Genomic DNA, 24,008 nt, shown 5'->3' on the forward strand with positions numbered 1-24,008 from the left:
AACATCGATGAGAGAGAAACATCAATCAGCTGCCTCTTGCACACCCCCTACTGGGGATGTGCCCGCAACCAAGGTCCATGCCCTTGACTGGAATCGAACCTCGGACCCTTCAGTCTGCAGGCTGATGATCTATCCACTGAGCCAAACCGGTCAGGGCTACACATCCCTTTCTTAATGCAGCCAACCCTTCAGCCCTATTTAGATGGCAAATCTCTCCCATGCCGACACCTCTAATCTCCCTTGTTCTGCTCATTTTGCCCCCCCCCTCACATTAGACTTCTAGAAAGCTGTGTAATATGCTTATGTACTATTGTCAGTATATGTCTCTAGGTTTATTTTTAGTATGTAAACCCTATCAGAAAGTGTTCTCTGGAGGACTCAGAGCTTTGTCTGTTTTGTTCACTGATGCATCCCCAGGACTTAGTGCTTGGCACAATGTAAGTGTTTAAGGAATGAATAAACATTGGTTTGAAGTGAATGGTGGTCAGAGGCCCACACATTTCCCTAGGAAGCCATGCCCCCTCCGCACTAGTCTGACTTCTTTGTATCGGTTGCAGGGAGATAAGGACACGTAGCAGAGGGAACAAAATTGAATGGGGGTAAGAGAATGAAAAGACAAGTCACAGTCTGGGATAAAATCTTTGCAAAAGACATAGCTGGTAAAGGACTGGTTCTAAAATATACAAAGAAGTCTTAAAATTCAATAGTAAGAAAACAACCCAGTTAAAATGTGGAAAAGACATGAACAGACACCTTTCCAAAGAAGATGTACGCCTGGCAAACATGCATATGAAAAGATGCTCAACATCATATCATAATGGAATTGCAAAATAAAACAACATTATACTAGCACACCCATTCGAATGGCCAAAACATAGAAGAACACTGGCAAAGCAAGTGCTGATGAGGGTGTGGAGCAACAGGAGCTCTCATTCAGTGCTGGTGGCAACGCAAAATGACACATCCACTTTGGAAGACAGTTTCAGAGTTCCTTATGAAACTAAAGATGCCCTTACTATACAACCCAACAATCGCGTTCCTGGTATTTACCCAAAGGAGTGGAAAATATATATCCACACATAAACCTGCACATGAACATTTATAGCAGCTTTATTCATAATTGCCAGAACTTGGAAGTAACCAAGATGTCCTTCAGTAAGTGAATGGAAAATAAATGGGTACCTCCAGACTGAATATCATTCAGTCCTAAAGAGAAACGAGCAATCAAACCATGAAAAGACATGGAGGAATCTCAAATGCACATCACTAAGTGAAAAAAGCCAATCTGAAAAGGCTACATACTATATGGTTCCAACTATATTACATTCCGGAAAAGGCAAAACTATGGAGACAATAAAAAAATGAGTGGTTGCTAGGGATTTATGGGGGACTAATGAACAGGCAGAATACAGAAGATTTGTGGGGCAGTGAAACCCTTCTATATGATACTGTAATGGTGGATACATGTCATTATACATCTGTCCAAACTCAGAATTGTGAGTCAATGGAGTCCATAATGAAAACTATGGACTCTGGTGGTAATGACCCTGCAGTGAAAATTTATCGATTGTAATAAATATAACATTCTGGTCCAGGCTGTTGATAGTGGGGGAGGCCATGCAAGTGCAAGCATAGGTGATATATGAGAACTTTGTATATTTTCCACTCAATTTTGCTGTGAGCCTAAAGCTACTCTTGTAAGAATTGAGTGGGTCACAGGTCCGTCCAAACAGTAGATTCGCAAGCTCTGACTAGCTACTTCTCACCTATCCAAAGAAGACCCTGGTGTCTGCCGAGAAAGGGCTTTGTTCTGAAACAACCCTCATCTGAAAAGTCTCAGCATCAGGGATGGTCCCAGAATGGGGTGAGGGGGAAGTACCCTGAAAGACGCCGTGCAGAAGCCTGGACTTGTTCCTTTCCTGCTCACCCAGAGAACAGGGGCAGGGGCATAAAAGAGACTTCCTGTTACTGCCTCCACCCCCTAGTCCCACAATCCCAGGGCTAAGCAGGACCCTTTAATTCACTGACATGTTGCTGGGCCTGGGGGTGAGGGATGGAGAAATAGAGAAACCGAACAGGTGGGACAGATGGCCTCAGAGGCAGGAGCCAGGGCCTGGTCTCTGTCTAGAAGCCAAGATCAAATAAGCTACTGGTTTCTCTCCTTTCTCTCCCCGCCCCCCGCCCCGCCCACTCCAGTAGTTAGCAGATCAGATCTTCTAGTCCAACACTTTTTAAAAAAAATTTTATTGATTTCAGAGAAGAAGGGAGTGGGAGAGAGAGAGAGAAACTTCAATGGTGAGAGAGAATCATTGATCGGCTGCCTCCTGCACACCCCACACTAGAGATCAAGCCGGCAACCCAGGCATGTGCCCTGATCAGGAATCAAACTGTGACCAATTCTGAGTTTGGACAGATGTATAATGACATGTATCCACCATTACAGTATCATATAGAAGGGTTTCACTGCCCCACAAATCTTCTGTATTCTGCCTGTTCATTAGTCCCCCATAAATCCTGGTTCATAGGTTGATGCTCAACCACTGAGCCACGCCAGCCGGGCTAGTCCAGCACTTTTTGACTTAAGAGCAGTGCACATCCAGGCTTGGGCCCACATTTTGTCACTCTTATTCCTGTTGTAGAAAATATTTTCACTCCTGCCTCTCATGGGTACCTCAGGACCAAAAAAGGCCTCCCTGGAATAGTAATAGTCACCACAGATTGAGCACTAACAGATTTACACTTATTATCTCAATCACTCCTTACAGCATTCTTATGAGATAGGTTCTATTATGTATGAAATCAAGCTACTTGCCCAAGGTAACATGGCTAGAAAATGGTGCCGTTGGCATTTGAACTTGGGGCTTTCTAACTCAAAAGCTATATCTACTGCCAATAGGGCTAAGCCAGGTGTGCACTGCCCAAAGGCCCCGAGGCAAAGGCATGGCTGGGGTCTAAAATCCAGCTCTTGCTCCCCTTGCTAAACCATGCCTCCTGACCTAGGGATGAATCAGGGCAGCAGGCAGGACTCCTCTCTGTAGTTTGTGCAAAGATGCCGAGTCTCCTGGGGAAGCCAGGGCCACGTAAGCGTTTTCTGATAGAACAGGGGAAAGGAACAGAAGTCAAACGCTGTTTGTAAGGATCTTGGAAAATGAGGACGCCGGAAAATGCTATTTCTGTCACAATGAGGGAAGACATGGCTTCGAAAGTCCTCCGGCCCCCCTGACCATTCACTCAACAGCTGCTCTGATTTCCTGGTCAAGACTTTCAAGTTCTGATTCCTGACTTCCGAGCTCCTTTTTTCTAGATTAGGAACGACTGGATGCAGGAAGAGGAGAATTCCTACCGGCAAAGTTAAATTACAGTTTCATCTGAGCAAGGAGTCACCACAGTCCGTCTTCTCTGGGTGGACATGGAGAGAAAGGACCAAGATATTCTTCCAAGGCTGGCACAGGTAGGGAGAGGCTGTACCTCGAGAGTTCTTCTTCAGCCCACTCTAGTCTTACTTGTATTTTTCTTCTTTCTCTTCATTGTCAACCATGAAGGAATGGATGAGAGGAAAAGCTATCCGAGGAGACAGCTATTACATCTTTCTGTTCAAGTTCACCAACATAGCATTAAAGTAACCCTGCTCACAAACAGAGCGGCAGACTAACTACATTACACCCTGTGCAGCAGCATCGCTGCCCACATTACCCCCTCCCAAATTTTATTCTTGAGAAGCTAATGCTCTGTCCTTAGCACACTGATATTCATTTTAATTCCCAGAGATGAGGCCATGAGCACCCTGAGGAGTACATGTGGAATGGGGAAGGTAGTCCCTGATCTTGACCTTAGGGGTGTTACGGGAGACTTAGGGGTCAGCCTAACGTGTCAGCTTCAGCATCTGTAGGGCTCGGGCCCTTGCCTGCTCCTCTCTGGGCTCACCACACTGCCTGGTTACCACCTCTGTCCCTCCCTAGGGGACAAGTGCTAAGTAAATGGAGATGAAAGGCCACACCCAGCGGAGAATCCCAGGTCTTGGTGGGTGTGGAGCCCATCCCGTGGCCGCTGGGGCTGTGGGGAAGTGTGCACACCATCGGAACACAGATGCCAGAAACACAGACATGGTGCGTCTCCGGAACACAGAGGAATTTCAATGAAAAGGAAATAAAGCCAGGGCAGGGGAAAGGGAAAGAAGTCAAAAGCCCCTTTTTATGTACCTGGGAAAATGAAGAGGCAAAAAATTATTATTTCAATTACTATGAAAATGTATTTTATTAGAAAATGGGGATTCATCACTGATACTCAAAAGCTTGAAAAGCAATATTTAGCACTATAATACCCCCGTCTCCAAGCAGGGAGAATGAGGTATTAAGTCGGAAGATGAATGCTTTGCGGTTCAGTTAACTGCATCTGTTATAAGAAATACTAGTTATAAACTTGCTCTGGACCCCTGACCCCTCCCCATGAAAGTCGCCTGACTCTTGCTACCCCCAAACCTCTGTATCTTCAAGGATCTTGACCGGGCCCCCCTTCACATTTCTATGGCACAGGAAAATTCAAGAGTGAGAAGGGGGGGGGAAATCAGCAAGTTAAATGCAAGCCAGAATATTTTTCATTATTTAAAAAAAAAAAGCACAGTTGCATATAGTTCAATTGTTGCAAAGTGCGACAATGTAAATGCGGTGCATTCTTATGTATAACAGCTTTTCTTCCGCTCCCATGGCAGCCTCAATAACGCCGCACTTCTGTTCTGCATGAATAAATATGTAAAAAATGTAACACTGTAGAGAAATAAAATCCGATAACGGAAAGATACCATTTCTTAGGTTCTGGGAGCAACATGAAGCACCAGCTTTTCTGATTTTTTTGGTATTTGTGTGAGGAGCCATTGAAATGATAATGAGGAACTTATTATTTTATTTTTTCATGGGCAAGTCATTTTCAGCTGTTCCTGAGGCTGTGAGAAATAAAGGTTTGGGTGGTCTGCCTCCCCATTTTGTTTTCTAGGTGGGGTCTCTGGCTGCTTCCCTGCTTCCCCATTCAGGTCAGATAGCCACGACCTCTCAGTCTTTTCCCTTCACCGCCTTGGGAATCAACCTTGTTAGAGAGATAATGAATTTATTCCTCTAGGGAGCAGCTGTGCGCAGCCTTCTTACCCCGAGACTCACAGGCAAGATGATTCTCAAGCCTTGAGCACAGGCCCGGCTACTACAAACAAATTCCTGCCCCAAATTGTAACTCCACCCCTTTCTCCCCTAGTCAAGAAAGGAGAAAAAGAGGTCTTTTTGACTTTCGAGATTCAAATGTCCTGTTCTCTGTAACCACTTCTTTCGTTATTAAGCAGCTCCTTGTGCATCCGATTCAACTACAGCGATGTGTCTGCTGACTTTCTGCCCAGTTCCTCCAGAGCAGAGATGTGTCTTACAACTTTCTGGTCAGTGGTACAGAGTGTCCACTGTGAAGGTCAGCCAATGTTTGTGGAAGGATTGAACGAATGAATTACCCAGAACAGATGGGTATCCAGTTCATTCTTCGGTTTCTCAGGATTTGTCTTTGGGCCCCATTCCAGGGAAGGATTTGCATGAGATGACGTGGAAGCACTCGAAGAGCCAGAAACCCAGGAAGGACGTTGTTATCCAATGATGATGTACCCCCGTGCGTCCTGTCTCCACCTCAGCTCCCAGCCCAGGCGTCCTCTGCCAACATGCCTCACTGATGACAGTGTATGTTTACAGTTCTTGGATTGTGTCAATAAGCAGGACTTAAAGTAGACAAATGAGAAGTTAATGAATGAGCTAAGAATTGTTTCCTCTGCTATTTAAACAAAGCTACTTCTTGGTGGGACATCAGCTTCCACAGAGTAAAGCCAGAACCTGGTTTGGTCAGCAAGAAAATATGAACACATTTCTGTGATGTTAAAAGTAGAAAGGAAGACTCTGAGTTTTGATGGATCCTCTCCTTTAGCTGCTGTGTGACCCTGGGCCAGTTACTCACCCTCTCTTATCTTTAAACTGGGGATAAAATAGTGCTTCCTTCATACAGCCCTTGTGAAGACCTAACTGTAAATCACATAGCACGTGTCTGGAACAGAGAAGCTCTCCCTAAATATTAGCTATTTTATTTATGGCTTGGGTTTCAGGGATTTTGTTCTGCCCGTATACATACACTGAGTGGCCAGATTATTATGATCTCTGAACGCATAATAATCTGGCCACTCAGTGTACTTCCCTTGAGTACCTCATTTATTTGATATCAAAGATACTGTAAGTCGTGCATCTTATCAGTTTTCCCCTTTGCACTGGCTGATAGAAAGCTCAAGGCAAATAGGTAGTTGATCTCCAGCAAAAGTCTAGAATACTTTTGGCACCCATTTGAGATACAAATACACTGAGTGGCCAGATTATTATGCACTCAGAGATCATAATAATCTGGCCACTCAGTGTATATCAAATGGGCATCATGTTTTAGACTTTTTTCTCCCCCGGTGGGGCTCTCCTAACAGTCAGAAGACAGCCAGGCGGTGATGAGGCTCTGGGATACCTCTGTGCTGGGTGGGTTCCTCAAACTGAGCCCCTCAGCCTCAGGGATAAGGCTTCTGAACCGTTTCAACTGCTTTGGTGTCTCCAAAGCCTTTCACTCCTTCCTTGTCCTTGGATGTGTGAATGTGATCAGGGAACTTTGGAATAAAGGGGCCATTAGTGTATAATGAGCATATAATTAAAGAGCTTGTTTTCTTGACTAAGAATAAAACCCAAGGGACAATTCTAAGCTCATATGAGCCCCTGGGTTGGGTGGTAGTCCTTGGGGCTTTCCTGCCCTGGAGGGATCAGCTTCCTTTGCCCTTACAACAGCCCCCATGGCCAGAATGCATCATAGCAGATAGAAAAAGGAGGAGCTTAGGCTCCAGATGCTGTGCCCCAGAAGCCTGAAGTGAGGCTGCGACCTACAGACACAGAGCAGGTGGGTGGCCGCAGGAGGCACCCAGCTCAGCCCAGCATACTCAAGCCCCAGGAGGCACCCACCTCACTGCCCAGTTTTGTTAGGAAACCTGCAGGGGACAACTGCACATGTGGGCAGCCTGAGGGATTTCCTCCTGTTGAGGTAGCTTCTTGGTGTAGCTCCTCAGAAGAGCTGCTTACATAAACACTGCCTCAGGGACACGAAGTTGGGGGAGGCAGAAAGACACAGGGGGAGTGAGAGGACAGCTCCTTCACCAACTACAGAGGACAGGAAATTAGTCAGTCCGTCCATCCATCCACCCATCCATCCATCCATCCATCCATCCATCCATCCATCCACCCACCCATCCACTCACCCATCCATCCACCCATGTATTCATCCATCCATCCATCCACCCATCCATCCATCTACCCACCACCCATCCATTCATCCACTCACCCATCCATCCACCCATCTGTTCATCCATCCATCCATCCATCCATCCATCCATCCATCCATCCATCCACCAATCTATTCATCCATTCATGGCATGCATGCAAGGGCTCTGTCACTAGCTCAGTAGTAACTGGGCAATACAATCAAAGGTAAGAAGGCAATAAAATCAAAGGGCCTCGTACTTGACCTCTATCCCCAGCACCCCCATCTCCTTTCACACTCCCCTGGGGAAAGAATCTCTTGGGGTCTCCAGTGCTACTGCAGGCTGGGTGTTTGCAGGTGAATCCATCACAGATGCAGGAGGCTGACTGTACAAGCAACTCCCGGAGGGGTTGAGTGGGATGAGGGTGGCGAGGGAGGAAGGGGCTAAGTCCCTGAAATGGAAAGTTAGAGACTAGAGTAGTAAGAGGGGGTTGGGGCCTCTACTTAAAACCTATACTGCAGGTCAAATCCATATGGAAACTGTTGGAGAGACTGGAAGGAAGGTCAGCAGCTGTGAAGACAGAGAGGGCTCTGAGAGGTGGCAGAACTGGGTGGTACAGAGAAGGCTGCTATCTCTGGGTTCCACTTTCACACTTTTTAAGGTGTCAGTTTCCCTAATGTGCCAAATTAATGAGATCACTGCCAGTGGAGACCCTGAGTCATCAGCTGCTCCATTCTGATTGCCAAACAACAGGGGAACTCATGGCACTCCTGGGAGCTGGTGGGAAGAGGGTCTCCTGCCTCCCTTTTCAGGGTGCTCTCAGGGACTCTTCATGCCCAGACAGCCCTGAGTGGAGCAAGAATTAACGGGGTATACTACCCAGCTTCGTCAGAGGAGGCTCGGAGTGCATGGGCAAGGCAGCAAACTGAACGCCCAGTCCATGCTGGACGCCAAAGGAAAAATATCCCTCCCTTTATTTTTTGTTAATCCTCACCTGAGGATATTTTTTTCCATTGATTTTTTAGAGAGAGTGGAAGGGAGGGAGGGAGAGAGAAACATTGATGTGAGAGAGACACATCAATTGTTGCCTCACCGAACTGGGGGGCGGGGGAGGGGGGATCAAACCTGCAACCCAGGTATATGCTCTTGACCAGGAATTAAACCCAGGACCCTCTGGTGTGTAGGCCAATGCTCTAACCACTAAGAAAAACTAGCCAGGGTAAAACATCATTCATATATATATATATATATATATATATATATATATATATATATTTCTTTATTGATTTCAGAGAGGAAGGGAGAGGGAGAGAGAGATAGAAACATCAATGATGAGAGAGAATCATTGATCGGCTGTCTCCTGCACGCTCCCTACTGGGGATTGAGCCCGCAACCCGGGCATGTGCCCTTGTCCGGAATCGAACCTGAGACCCTTCAGTCCTCAGGCTGATGCTCTATCCACTGCGCCAAAATGGCTAGGGCCATCCCTCCTTTTTAAAGAATTATTGCTCCTTAACTGTCATCATCACGGTCAAGCCACCATGTGCAGATCTTCAAGGCTATAAGGGGCATTCAGAATGATTCAGAAATGATTGGTCTGATTTCTTATCAGAGAACAATGGTATGAGCAAGAGCTACAAAGTGTGATTCTTGTTCCCAACTCCCTGTGGCTCTGGGACCCACCCACGGCATCGCCTCCATGTACTTGGGGTAAACAAAGACCTTGGCCCTTCCCCGTGAGAAATGCTTTTGCTCCATTGTGCTCTTCCTACAGCTGATGGTGCCACAGGGCAGGCAGCCCACACAACCTAAGTGCTTGTCTCTGGAAAGGCACTCAACATATTTTCTTATGATGTGACTGCATCTGGGCTGTCTAGCCCATCAGCCCACAGCTGCCCAGAGGCAGGGCCGGACCTTAGGCATCCGGCATCCGTGTACTTCCATGTACTGGGCCTGGCATACACCAGGCATTCAATAAGTACATCGTGGACACATGAACCCGTTAGGAGCAGAGACGAGATTAAAAGCCACTGGGGAGAGATGACCAGCTCCTTAGGGGAATGTCAACTCCATGAAGCAGCAAAAGCAGCAGAAAGAACCTTGAGATAACTGAGTGCCAGCTCCAGTTTACAGAAGAGAAAACAGGTCCAGAGGGGTTAAGCCAGGTACTCAGTTGCACACAGCTAATTGGGGCAGGCCCAGGACGACCACCCAGTGTCCCCTCACGGCCATGCTGGTTGTAGAGGGCAGTGAGTGGGACACAGGGGTGCTTCCCTCAAGCGGGGGTGGGGCGGTGTGGGAAGCTGTGGTTCCAGGCCTGGGGGTGCACACACGCTTGAAAACAAAACTGCATGATTCACCACACATGTGCAGCAGCAATGCAATTATCTCCGAGACCTAAGCAGTGATCGATGGAAGTTTCAATTACCCAAATCTCCTCATCCTCCCCCACAGAAGAAAAGAAAAAGTATTTTCTGGTATGTTTATTTCATCGTAAACTATGGCACAATTCTACACCACACAGAGGGGCATGCTGTATTTGCATAAAAGGGGGGTGCTAAACACCATTTTTTTTTGTTCCCGCAGCTAAAAATATTGTTGGATTGCTGCATACACTGTACTTTGCTGCAAATCCGAAAAGCTGCACCCAGATTTTGGCCTGAGCAAGGGGCCGAGGAGGAGCAGCAGCCAGCGGTGACAGGGCTGCCGTGGTGACAGGGCCGCAGTGCTCCCTTCGACCCAAGGCTGTTGGGGAGTGGAGGACTGAGCCAGGAGCGTGGGCACAGTCCTGCGGGGAGACTCAGCTGAGGAGAGAAACGCCTGAATCTGGCACCACCTGTCAGTGAGCACCGGTGTCACCTGGGCCACTTATGCACTTGAGAGACTCAAGTGGCTGCATAAATCCAAGTGCTATTATTTGGAAGGAATATGGCGATAAGGTCTGTTGATGGCCACCCTGGAGTTTAAAAGGAAAAACTATTCAAACCTCTCCTAAGGCTGCTGTATTTTGCTTTACACCTGGTCAAGGACTGACTCTTTCACCACAGCTATCTGGGTATTTATTTTGTTCCTGATACTGACTGAGGAGCTTTAAGACTAGAGTCTCCGCCCTTCACTGAGCAGGTGCCCGCCCCACAGTCAGCGCCTCCCGCTCCAGGGGACACCTCAGGGTGCCTGTGCCCTTGTCCCCAGCACTGCTTTTTACATCAGGCCTGGCAGGGTAGGGGGGCTCCCCACTTGCCCCTCTCCTTTCTCGTCACATCTCAAAGAGACAGGGAGCTGGAAGAGGCCTTTCTCCCCATTCAGTGGGCTGTGTAGAGGTGGGTGTGGGATGGCCAAGGTGGAGCAGTGAGAGAGGAAATGGGTCCAATGGGCCTCTGGTGGGGAAGGGCCCCAGCCCCCAACTCTGCTCAGAGCAAGTGCTTTCCCTGCCCCACCGGCAGCTGTAGGCCCTGAGACCCTGATGTGCCCCATTGAGGAGGAGAAGAGGAGAAGTGTGGGGCCTGGACCTGCTCAGTCACCGCCAAGTCTGCCCCTCACCCTTTCCTGCTCTGCTCTGCATGGAGGAAAGGGGCACGGACTGACCCCTGCGGGCTGAGTTCCCCAGAGTTTCCATAGTATTTGGATCTAGTCTGGGCAGGGTCATGGAGAGGCACTGACAGGAGTTTAGAGGGCAGGAGAAGCTGGGATGTTTCTACCCCTCCTTACTGGCCTTAGACAGTGTCTCCAGACTTGACTGTGTCTTCCAGGACCCTCCTAACCTTGGACTCTGGTAAATCCACATCCTCCTATTGTCCCTCTGGTCAGGGAGTAATAGTGACCTTATGTTGTTAATTTTGAGGTTGCCTCCCATCCTTTCTCTGGCTTCTCAGACCTCCTATCACCTGTATAGCCAACTTCCTGCCTTAAATCCCCTGTTTTCAGTACTAACAGTGGTTGGTTTGTGTGTGTGTGTGTGTGTGTGTGTGTGTGTGTGTGTGTGTGTGTTAACCTGTTTGGAGCCTGTTGGTGGTTCCCTGAGTCCTGAGGGAGGCTCACCTGGTCACTGAGGGCAGTGGCTGCCCTCTGGCCTCCAAGGGAGGACTTCCCTGGTGTCCAGAGTTTTCCAACCTGCAAGCCTCAATGCAGGAAGGGTCAGTGCCCCTCCAACTGGAGCTCCTACAACTCTCGTATTCATTCACTTTTCTCCTGTCTGTCCCCTCCACTGGCCCAGTGCTCCCCGAGTGCAGGGTCCTTGACTGTCCCACTCAAGGCTGTGCATCCTCGCTGCCTAGAGCCATGCCAGGCATCTAAAGGACACAAACTATTTGTTGAGAGAAAGAATAAGTGAACCCCCTTAAGTGTAAAAGAGTCTTCCCCATGGGCCAATGCCTTTCCTTTGGGATTCATTCTCCCCCTTTGAGGTCACCCTCCTGGAACTAATGTCTATTGCAGCTTGGGACACACTCCATCAAACCTGTTTTGGATGATCTTGCCATGACAGAAGAGGCAGCAGGGCAGTGAGTAGGAATGGGGCTTTGGGCATGAGACCTGGCTCTGTCACTCACTGCTTATATGACTGCCAGCAAGTAACACCCTCTCTCTAAGCCTCAGTTTTCCCAGCTATAAAATGGCACTGAGAGTAGCTGCCCCGTCCTAGAGTTGTTCGAAGAATAAGCAAAGTAATACATGTGAAAGCCTGGTTGTCCTGCTGGTGCTAAATTCCCATTATTCTGATCATCACCATCGTCATCATCACCATCATCACCATCATCACCACCATGATCACCATCACCATCACCATCATCACCATCATCACCATCACCATCACCATCACCATCACCATCACCATCACCATCACCATCACCATCATTGGGAGGGTCTCAGCTCCACTGGATGGATGCAGGAGGTGGGCTAAGGGGACTTGGGTGGCTTCTCTGGTTTTGTGGCCACTTACTGGTTTTATGTGAGGATTAGAAACATGCTTCCCACCCTAATCTCCTTAGTTTTTCTGCTTCTCCCCATCCTTTCCCCTAACTGGGATCAATCTCATTTTTTTTTGAAGGAAAAGAAACTGAAACCCAGGAATGTGTGGCTGCCTCACCACAGCCACATGGCTTGCGATTGGTGGGCTTGAGATGCTAGGATTTCTGAGTCACACTCTAAGACAGCCTCAGGACATGGCCGGTGCTGTCCACACCCAGGCAAACCCGAGGAGGAGAGATGGGGAGAAGCTTGCAATGGCTCTGCTGGTTGAAGGTTGGTGAAAGTCCCACACTGACCCCACAGATCCAGGATTGGGGTGGTTGGAGGAATATGGGGGGGGGGTGCTTTTCATAATGTGCAGGTGGTGAAGTCGCCATGCCCTGTTTGCCTCAGGGTGATGGGGGGCTCCGATGGCAGGAAAGAGAAGGCAGCTGATGGTGTGAGGCTATGCAAGTGTGTTAATCATGTCTTTTTATTCTGAATTCTGATGCTTTGACATCTTGGGATCTCACTGACTTTAGGGGGACTCATGCCTCTCAGGACTAGCAAATTCCTGCAAGCAGAGCATCTTTTTCTGATGCAAACCAACCAATCCAGAGTCCTTACCCCTCAACTACCTCCTTTATCAGTTCTCACACGGGTCAGCACCAGACAACTAGGAACCACCCCTATGCCCCAGAGCCTGCTGAAATCATTCAAACCTGCCAGCCCTCACCCTGACTTCCCCATTCGTTCCAGAGAAACGACAATAAACACTCTTGCTCCCTCTGCCTCCTGACGAACCCTGGCGCTCCCCTGTGTGGCCCTGTGTGGCCTGCGTGCCTCCTGTTCTCAGGGATCAGTGAGAATAAACTGCTTCCTTCGTGACAGTCATTTTACCATTCCTGATCCAGACAGATCCCGGCACCCTGAAAAAAGTGGGGCACTCGTACAAAGCAGGGATTGCGACGCTTATTTAGAGGTTCAGAAATTCAGGGCCTGAGGGGTGCTTATCACACCTCTAGTTGTATCCTTGTTCCAAATCCTTTCTGATGTGGGAACAGCCCCTAACAGCCAGTGGGGAGTCTCTTCTCTCTCACATTGAGATTGGCCCGAATTGCATATCACCGTCACCACTGTCTGCTCCGCAGCACACCCCATACACAACCTGTACACAGCCCATACACCCCCAGCTTCCTCAGCCAATAGTGGCCGCTCCGAAGCTGACATCAGCGACCTCGCTGTGTCCCTAACTCCTACCCTGCCTTCCTCTCTGGGAAGGTTGTATCTGCACACTTAAAAAAAAATAAAGAAAGTCAAGCTGAAGATGGCACAAAATTAGTTCCTCCGGCAGACAAATTTGCTACCGAAACACTCTGCTAACCTGCTAATGAGTCGTCTTGAACCTTACGTGGTGTTACCTCTAATTTTGCAGCCTGCTAGAATTTGAGTTCTGTGGACAGCCTCGCATTTGGTTTGGAATTATAGGCTGAATTGCTGCTCGCTCCTATTATTGTGCTGTCAATCCTGCATTAGCACATTAGAATATGGTACACTGACTGCATCTGCTTGAATATCACGGGGCCTCATTGTCATTGGTTGAATCATTTTATCTTCTATGATGGTTAAGCAATTATTTCATCTTGGGTGGCTTAAACTCTGATTACTGTATACTATTTACAGGGGGCACAAAAAGAAGGGTAAAACTCCATCGGCGGGTTTCACCAGTTCTCTGCTCCGGCATTCACAAACACGTATGTTGACGTGCAAAGGCTCTCTGACACCTGGACAGACATCCTTGGGTCTGAGAAAGGAGCTGAGTGGCCACGGCTTGGCTCAGGGCTGAGGAGTTAGCAAGTGTGGAGGCGCTTGAAGAGGCATGTGAAAAATGCCCGTTTCCCATCCCCAGCTGTCCTCTTGCCTCCACTCTGCAGAGAGGGCTCACGAGATCTCAAAGGCCAGGCCTCCTTGCAATGACTGTGGAATGTGCCTGGTCTCCCACCTAGTTAGAAGCAGTTATGAAGGTTGAAGAGCTGCTATCTGAGATGCATAGCCCGCATCTGTGAGCTAGGCTCTCCTAATTAATAAGACAAGGAAGACTGGAAAGTTGCGAAAGCTACCTGGCAGGGCTTGGAGCCCGCTGTCACCACCAGGCGTGATAACATTTCCTTCCGAGCCTATTATAATGTCAGGATGCGTGTTCTCCGATCCCAGTGGGACAGGGGCACGCACTGGCTATTCGGGGGAAGCAAGTGCAAATTATGACTAACGCTCTAGGAGAGAGGTTAGTTAATCAGGGAAGAGCCAGCCCCTAAATTCCCTCGGTTCACGGCTGTTGAGAATGCCAGGAAAGGAAAGCAGGAAGGCCAGCATGCATTTCGAGCGTCACCACCCGTCTCCTTAACCTGGATGCTCCCCCTCAAGTCTTGGCGCTTTGGTGCTTTCTGACTCCCTTTCTTCTCTGAGCATGTTGCTCACTTTGTCCCTAGTTCCCACGACCAGTTCAATTCCATGCCACCTCCATATTCTCGCATGTCCTCTCCTTCATTTTGCTGCATCCTCCTATGTGAATTTTTGCCTCCATGCCTTGGCTCATCCTATTCTCCTACCCCCCGCCCCCCCCCCTTTTTTTTTTGTCTGAAAAGCCTTGCCTTTTTCTCCGCTCAGGGCCCTGCCCATCCTTCACGCTGCAGTAGGGAACCTGCCTTCCAGGGAGCCCCACCTGCAGTGCTGCTCTGTCCTGAGTCACAGTGACGTTTACTGTTAGAAACCATTGGGTTCCAGCTAATGCAGATCCCACTGCACTCTCAGATTTGGCAATTCAAGTGGAGATGGAGATAACAGTGAAAACAGATACGACCTGGCCCCAGGGTATGGGCATCATCCTTGCTTGATGCTAATTAGTAAGAGAGCCCTTCCTTATTGAGAGCTTGTGAGTGCTGAGCACTTTATGTGGGTCATCTTGTTTAATCTTTCCAGCAATCCTGAGGGCACTTCTCTTAGTTCTCCCTTGGCAGACAAGGAAACTGAGGCTTGGTGAGTGGAGGTGACTTGCTCAGGCTGAGCCAGAACTCACAGTCAGGTCTGGCTGACTCCGGCTTCCTCCCCTTCCTCTGACATCACACACAAAACCGGGCTGGCACTGGTTTTCCCTGAGACGAGCTCAGAATCAGGTACACCAGCTGCCAGTCCCCATTTGTCCACCCCTGGCCCCAAGCTCACAACACATCTGTGATCCCTCTCTGTTCTCCCAGTAAGCTGACACTGCCTTTTTGCTGAAGCAAAGGAGCTGAATGAACTCTTTAGTCTCACTTAAGGTTTTAAAAATGCTCTGACGATGCCCAGCTTAGAGAGACACCCCACAGGTATCCTCTCTGGTTTCTGGACTCCGTGGTACTGCTGCTATTGAAACTGCCAGGGACTTTCTGAATGAAGCCAGGACTTATGCATCCAAATGGATGCTCCTCAGTGGCTTCACTGGGGTCCTCTGGGGAAGCCAGCCCGTGTCCCCCGCATACCGCCAGGATGCAAGTGTGTGGGAGCACCTGTGTCTGGGAATCGCCTTTTCTGTCAGCTTACAGGTCCCCCTGAGAATCTGCCTCGTGACTTCCACTGTATAAAGAGCTTGACTTATCCATCCATTCTTAGGAGTCAGCCTCACTTCTCTCCTGTGACCTTTAAGCATGATGAACACGGAGGTACAGTTAAGGAAGGAAGTTACTATATCTGTCAATTTACTCACTCACTCACTCATTTATCAATCTTCAATAATATAGCCCTTACTAGACAAATACCACTGCTACAAATTAGCTCTCGGCTAGTGCCAGCATCGTCTACCTTGGCACTTTACAGATAGACAAGACAGACGTGACCGAAAGAAGCCACCCACCCGGGGCTTCGACAGGGTGCCTGGTGCCAGGGTGTGATCAAGGTTCCTGATCAATGATCTGGCACATTCCCCCTTCTCCACCTGCAAGTGTCCACATTTCTGGAACATGTAAAAGACTCTCAGAAACCAGGCTGGCTATCAGGAGGCGCTGAATGCAGCCCACAGCTATTTGAACCCAGCACCTCGAGTTCTCAGTATCTGATCACCCTGAACACTGGTTTGTCACTGGGGGACCTTGAGGGTTTTTTAAAATGTCTCGAGGCTAGACTTTCTCATCTTTAAAAAGCAGCTGGAAACAATGCCTACTTCATGGAATTGTAAGGGTTAATGGAAGCATGTGTACAAAACATTCAGCGTTTTTGAAGGTCTCAGGTCTAGGCCAAGACATAGGGACAGGGAGAGGTGGGAGCCCTTTCTGTTCTGAGCCATGCAAGGCCTTGCCACTTGGCAGCCCTTGGTGAGGCTACAGCCCCCCATCAGCCTGCCTGCCCCAGAGCAGTGGGCGGGGGCATGTGCCACTCTGTATAATAGTCCAAATGCCCCACTCACTGGGCAGCTATAGGGACAGTGCTAGCATCTAAGAGGAGGGGCCATCTGAGATGTGAGGGGGAGGGGAACTTGGGGCCACAGCACTGGGCACACTGAAGCAGGATCCCTTCAGGAGGGTGCAGAGGTCGGAGGTGGAGGGTGCTGCTAGCAGAGCTGTCATGTGGCAGGGGTCCTGGGAGAGAGGGTAGAAGGGCTGGAAGGGACCACCCTCTGGGGGCTGCTCAAATCAGGAAGAGCAAAGTTGGGAGGGAGCTTGTTAGTCTAACTGTGGCTCATCCTTATTTTACTCCTTGTGATTGTACTTCTTTATGTTTTAATCTTCCCAAGTTGCTGGGCCATAAGAAAACTATATATATATCTCCTTTCTAATAAAAGAGTAATATGTAAATTGAGAGTACCTCTGCTACACCCACAAGCCAATCAGGAGTGAGTACGCAAATTAACCCAACCAAGATGGCTGCAGCCACGTAGAGAGCAGGAGGCTTGGGTTTCCCCGGCAATGGAGGAAGCCAAACTTTCCACCTGCCCTGGCCTGCCTTGGCCTCCGCTTAAGGCTACAAAATTTCAATTATAGAAGATAAATAAATCCCAACAAAAATGGCTGTGGCCACAGAGCAAGCAGGAGGCTTGGCTCCATTCAAGGCTACAAAGTTTCAATTATAGAAGATAAATAAATCCCAGATACCAGAGCCTCCACTTGGGTCACCAGGGGGTGTGGCCAGCCTGCAAACCACCACAGGCCCCTTGCCCAGGCAGCCCCACACCCCAAGGGAACCCCCACCCTGATCCGGGACACCTTTCAGGGCAAACCAGCCAGCCCCCACCCGTGCACCAGGCCTCTATCCTATCTAATCCTACCTAATAAAAGAATAATATGCAAATTGACCATCACTCCAACACACAAGATGGCTGCCCCCATGTGGTCAAAGATGACTGCCCTCATGTAGACACAAGATGGCTGCCACAAGATGGCCAGCAGAGGAGGGCAGTTGGGAGGGACCAGGTCTGCAAGGGAGGGCAGTTGGGGGCGATCAAGCCTGCAGGGGAGGGCAGTTAGGGGTGACCAGGCCAACAGAGGAGGGAAGTTGGGGGTGACCGGGCCTGCAGGGGAGGGCAGTTAGAGGTGACCAGGTCTGCAGGGGGGGGCAGTTAGGGGCAAACAGGCTGGCAGGGGAGCAGTTAGGCATCAATCAGGCTGGCAGGGGAGTGGTTAGGGGGTGATCAGGCTGGCAGGCAGAAGCGGTTAGGGGCAATCAGGAAGGCAGGCAGGCGAGCAGTTGGGAGCCAGCAGTCCTGGGTTGTGAGAGGGATGTTCGACTGCCCGTTTAGGCCCGATCCCACCTGGATCGGGCCTAAACGGGCAGTTGGACATCCCTCAAGGGGTCCCAGATTGGAGAGGGTGCAGGCTGGGCTGAGGGACACACCCCCCCCAAGCACGAATTTTGTGCACCGGGCCTCTAGAGTGTGTGTGTGTGTGTGTGTGTGTGTGTGTGTGTGTGTGTGTTTATTTATTTTAGAGAGAGGAATAGAGAGAGAGCAACATTGATGAGAGTTTAGAAACATCTATCGGCTGCCTCCTGCATGCCCTCCCACTGGGGATCAAGCCTGCAACTCAGGCATGTGCCGTGACCAGGAATTGAACTGTGATCTCTTGGTTCATGGGTTGATGCTCAACCACTGATCCACACCGGCTAGGGGAGTAAACTCTTAATATATTTTTATAATATTTTACCAAATGAAGTTTTATGATGTTCTCTGACTAAAACACTTCAGGTTTCATTTTCTTTAAAAGAAAACTCTAAATATCTCTGGAGGATGCCTACTTCACATACAGACTGGCGATGGTGGCTGCTCCGGAGGTGGAGGCCTGAGAGTGAGGCTAGCTTTTCACTATGATTGTTATACTAAAAAAAAACCACTAAAGACAGTGATGATACAAAGGGAGTTAGTGTTGAGCTTAATTGCTTTCTACGTCTTTACATTTAATTCTCTTTCCCGGGTGGTCTGTCTTCAATTGACACTTCTAATAGGGCGAGCTATGGGGGAACCAACAGTCTCGGCCCCTGGCTCTGAGGCGGGGGCTTGCAGCAGAGGCGGCCACCAGGTCTGCCCATCTCCAGCCGCCCACCTGGAGCCCCTGTCAGCCTGCCGAGCTGGCTTACATGGCCACTGGCACAGCTGCAGGCACTTTTTCTGAGTCCCCATATTTCAACCAGGAATAAGTTGTCCTAGACCATCATTTCCATGCTATTCTCATCTACTCTCAACTCCACCAGCTGTCAGCGCCCCCCGCCACCATGCCCTTCATGCCCATCAGACTAGCTCCTCACTTCCCCCAGCATGCAGCCTGGCCGCCTTGTCCCTGTCAGGAGCATGCTGTGCTCAGCTTTGCTGTTGCACTCCTTCCCCTACCTCATTCCCCCTGCAGGTGTCCTGTCACCTCCCCACTCTCATGGCTGATTTGGGCCAGCCTCTCCCCCTGCCCCCCCACCCTCCGACCTCCCCACCCCCACCCTCCGCTATCCCTCAAGGCCAAGCTCAAGTCCTCACTCCTCCAAGAAGCTTCCCTGGCTTTTGCCCGCCTGTCATGCTCTTTCTCAAACTCCCACAAACAAGGGTCAGTCACTATGTGATTTCGCCATTGGCAAGTGCCTCCCATAGTTCATTGAAAAGTACCTTTGTTTTGTCTCCCCAACTGGTTCGCAGTCTCCCGGATAGTCTAGCTCTCAAGTTAGCTCTGCATTCCCAGGGCACACCTTCTAGCCTCAGAAATGACTGGACCTTAAGTCAGAAGATCTGGGTTCTGGATTTGGCCTCTTTGCACCTGAGTTTGCACAGCTATGAAATGGGGATAGTATGCCTGCCATAGGGTGACTGAAAATCAGGGCTGGGCCCTAGCCTGCTTGGCTCAATGGATAGAGCATCCGCCTGGGGACTGAAGGGTCGCGGGTTTGATTCTGGTCAAAAGCACATGCCTGGGTTTCAGGCTCAATCCCCAGTAGGGGGCAGCCGATCAGTGATTCTCTCTCATCATTGATGTTTCTATATCTCTCTCTCTCTCTCTCTCCCTTCCTCTCTGAAATCAATAAAAATATATATTTTTTTAAAAATCAGGGCTGAGGGAGAGAGAACAGAGGAGGGTCTATAGGAGTGAGAAACAGCAGGAGGGAGAGGCCGGGCCATCTGAACCTGAAGGAGCTCCTCAAAAACCAGAAAACAGAATGGGCTGCGGATAGAAGGCAGGTTTTGGGGAGAGACCCAGCCTTATCAGGAGAGGATGCTTCTCCTTTCTCCTTCCTGTTCAAGGGCCCTGGGGAGCCCAGAGTCTAGGGAGGTGATAAGTAGGAGAGAAAATTAAAGGCAAGAGAAATCTAAGGAAGTCGTCAAAGCACAGCCAGGCGAACAGAACCCTGAAAAAGGAGGTAAAAGGTAATGCCATAAATTACAGCTTAAAAGCCTCGTTTTGGGCAAATTGCTTTTTAACAAGCAGACAAGCTCTATCAATAGCATCTACCGTATGTTTTTATAAAGTGCAGAAATATGTTTTTAAAAGGCCAGTAAATAAAGTTCCTATCGATTTGAACTCCAGTGTAATCTGTTTTTCTGTCTGCCACCAACACTGGTAATAAAGCAGAATCATGTAATACGGTATTTCAGCTAATGTGACTATACATCACTGCAGGGACGCCCCGCTCGGCAGCGATCTATCATTTTCTATTGGTATTGCTTAGCTACAGAATTTATAAACTTGCTCCAAATTGATGCAATGTTCAATTTTCTTTTCCAATTTATTTTTGGTTGAGCCAAGCAATATTGAGGTCTCTGAGCAAGCTGCGAGCACTACCAGATGTTACCTGAAGACCTTACACTCCTTGGGAGGAGTGAGGACATTCAAGCCGGCACTTGCCACCCTCCGCAGGCAGGAAGGCTGAAGGCCCTGGAAGAAGATGATGATGGAGCAGAGGTAGCTCCTGGCCTGGGGACCCAGCAATGACTGTACTCCAGAGCATCCAGGGGCTGAAGGGTGAAGGGTGTGAGAATATCCAGCAAAGAATTTGCAGCGACGAGTCCTTTCAGGACCTGGGAATTTTGCTAAGATGTAGGTGCTGATTTGATAGGTCTGGCGAGGCCTGAGACTGTGCATTTCTGAAAGCTCCCAGGCGTGCCAATGCTGCTAGTGCCTGGGCCATGCTTTGGGTACCGATTCTCCAGACAGTGAGCATCCTTGAGACATAGCCTCACAAGTCTCAGGCCTGGGAAAAACCCCTGAACTGATCTGGCCCATTCCCTGATCTTCACATGGGGAAGGTATCATTAGCTCTGTGTTTCCAACTCCCTGCTCCCTCCTCTGTGCTTCAGCACACTCTGAGGGCACCCTTGTGGTTCTTCCCACCAACTCACAGTGTGTCATCCACGGACAGTGAGTGCCTGGAGGCCATTCATGTTTAGAGACTGCCGCAGGTCAGGTAACAGGAAGCAGTGAGTGAGTTGGAAAGAGCAAAGTTTGGAATTAGATAAACGTGGGTTTAAATTCTGATTCCACTTGATAACAAGCATGTTTCATCTTAAGCAAGTCACTTATACTTCTTGAGTCCCAGATTTCTCACTGGTGACTGGGGAATGAAGTTTTCCCTCAAAATCTACCCATATTATTAAATAGGATGACATAGAGAGAGAGCTTGACACACCAGCTGTTCAAAAAGGGTCACCTCCATTTTGTATTTATTCTATATGCACTTGCCAAATGAATGAATGAATGAATACAAATGAAGCAGCTGAGACAAACAAAGTATGAGTTGCTCATGCTAGATCACACAGTGGAAAGGAGCTGAGGCAGAAGCCTGGCTCTTCCTGCTCTCCATGGCACCCCACCTGCTTTCTCCCACATCCTCACCTCCCTTCAATGAAATCCAAGTGACAAATGCATGACATGCTCATTTTGGCTTCATGGTCTGCCACAAATAACTTATCATTCAGAGGGCAAAGCAGTTTCTGGAACAAGGAGTCTGGGTGTGGAAATGATAGTACAGTTAGGCATGGTATTGCCTCCAGCACATGATGGGATGTTCCTTATGTAGAATTCATGGTTATGAAGGCAAATGTTAGAGTTATTTAGAGAGCAGTCTTAGAGAGATAACTAAGGCCTTTGGTAAAGTTCAGTTAGGTGTACCTGCCTCACACATCTGAGGAGGGGTGAGGCTGGGGTTACGACTGGGTCTTTTAACTCCAACCCACCATCTTTCCACCACACATCATAGCTTCTTTCATATCTTAAGAAACCAAGAAAAGAGAAAGTAGATGTTCTAAGAGTTAAACTGACTTATGAGAAATGAAAATTTAGTAGCCAGCCTATTAAGTGCTAAAATACTTGAAATAATTTTCCAAGTAACGTCTTTCCTGAATTATTATTATTGTTACTTTGAATATTTTAAAATTGACTTTAAGATAGAGAAACATTCATATGAGAGTGGATGTTTCATTTTACATTTACAGTGCACAAGGGTTCCAATTTCTCCATATTCTCAACTTTGATCAGCTGCCTCCTGTACACCCCCTACCAGGGATCAAGCCTGAATCCTAGACCGGTAATTGAACCAGAAACATTTTGGTGCACAGGACAACACTCAGTCAACTGAACCATACCAGCCACAGCTTGGAATTATTTTTAAGTAACATGTATAGGTTATGTTTTTTTAAATTGTGGGAAAAAAACATCCTATATAATAAAAGGCTAATATACAAATTGTCTCCTCTGGAGTTCAACCAACCGGGAGTTCGACTGCTTGCTATGATGTGCACTGACCACCAGGGGTGATGTGGAACTAAGGAAGGCTGGGGCAGGCAGCCAGCAGCTGGCAGCCAGGGGAAAGAAGGCCTGATCAGCCCTGACCACTGGCCAGGCCTAGCGACCCTACCCATGCATGAATTTAGTGCACCAGGCCTCTAGTCTAACATAAAATGGTTAAGATGGTACCATTTTAAGTGTAAAATTCAATAGTGTTAGTACATTCATATTATTGTGCAACCAATTTCCAGAACTATTTTCATTTTGCAAAACTAAATCTCCATACTCATTAAGCAATGACTTCCTGTTCTCCCAACACCTAATTCCTGGCAACCACCATTCTACTTTCCGTCTCTATTAATTTGACTGCTCTAGATACCTCATATAAGTGGAATCTTGCAGTATTTGTCTCTTTATGACTGGCTTATTTCACTTAGCATAATGTCCTCAAAGTTCATCCATGTTGTAGCATGTGCCAAAATCTCCTTCCTTCTTAAGGTTGACTAATATTCTAATATATATATCACATTTTGTTTATCCATTCATCTGTCAATAGATACTTAGGTCATTTCTACCTTTTGGCTATTGTGAATAATACTGCTCAAATAGGTGTAAAAATCCCTTCAACATCCTGCTCTCAATTCTTTTGGATATATACCCATAAATAGAATTGCTGGGTCATATGGTAAGTTTTATTTCTAATTTTTTAAGGAACAACCATACTGTTTTCCATAGCAGCTGCAACACTTTACATTTACAATGCACAAGGGTTCCAATTTCTCCATATCCTTGCCAACACTTGTTGCCGCCCGCCTCCTCTAGTAGCCATCCTAATGGGTATGTGGTAGCATCTCATTGTGGTTTTGATTTACCTAACAATTAGTAATGTTGAGCATCTTTTCAGGTGCTTGTTGACCATTTGCATGTCTTTGGAAAAATTTATATTCAAGTCCTTTTCCATTTTTTAAATTTGATTTTTTTGTTGTTGAGTTGTAAAACTTTAAATATTCTGAATATTAATCCCTTATGAGGTACATGATTTGCAAATATTTTCTCATTCTGTAGGTTGCCTTTTTACTCTGCTGATTGAATCCTTGGCTAACATTTTTAAAATTTGATATTGTCCAATTTATCTATTTTTTTTTCTTTTGTTGCCTGTGCTATTGATGTCATACCCAAGAAATCATTGTCAAATATAATGTCATGAAGCATTTCCCCTAGGTTTTCTTCTAAAAATATTGTAGTTTTAGCTCTTATGTTTAGGTCTTTGATCCATTTTGAGTTAATTTTTATATATGGTATAAGGTAAGGATCCTAGGCTATGTTTTAATGCAGTTTTTTAATATTATCTTTACTATCACTATGACTATAGTAATGAAATATCAACATTTAGGAGGTAACATTTTACCAAAGGGTGGCAGGAACATTAATACAAATAAAATAGGTCCATGTAAACAAATCTACATTTCCTGGATTAGATTGCTTAAGTTTTGTATGTTTTTTTTCTCCATTTCAGGCAGGTTTTTTTGTGTTGTTTTTTT

At 47.8% G+C, this 24,008-nt stretch overlaps 1 protein-coding gene across 5 annotated transcripts in view; it reads right to left on the bottom strand.

The window, feature by feature from the left end:
• Positions 1-24,008, bottom strand: part of PEBP4 (phosphatidylethanolamine binding protein 4) — a 203,648-nt gene that overhangs the window by 145,966 nt on the left and 33,674 nt on the right. The gene's annotated exons all lie outside the window — the stretch shown is intronic.

The sequence above is a fragment of the Plecotus auritus genome (assembly GCF_963455305.1).
Source record: "Plecotus auritus genome assembly, chromosome: 6".
Taxonomy (NCBI): domain Eukaryota; kingdom Metazoa; phylum Chordata; class Mammalia; order Chiroptera; family Vespertilionidae; genus Plecotus; species Plecotus auritus.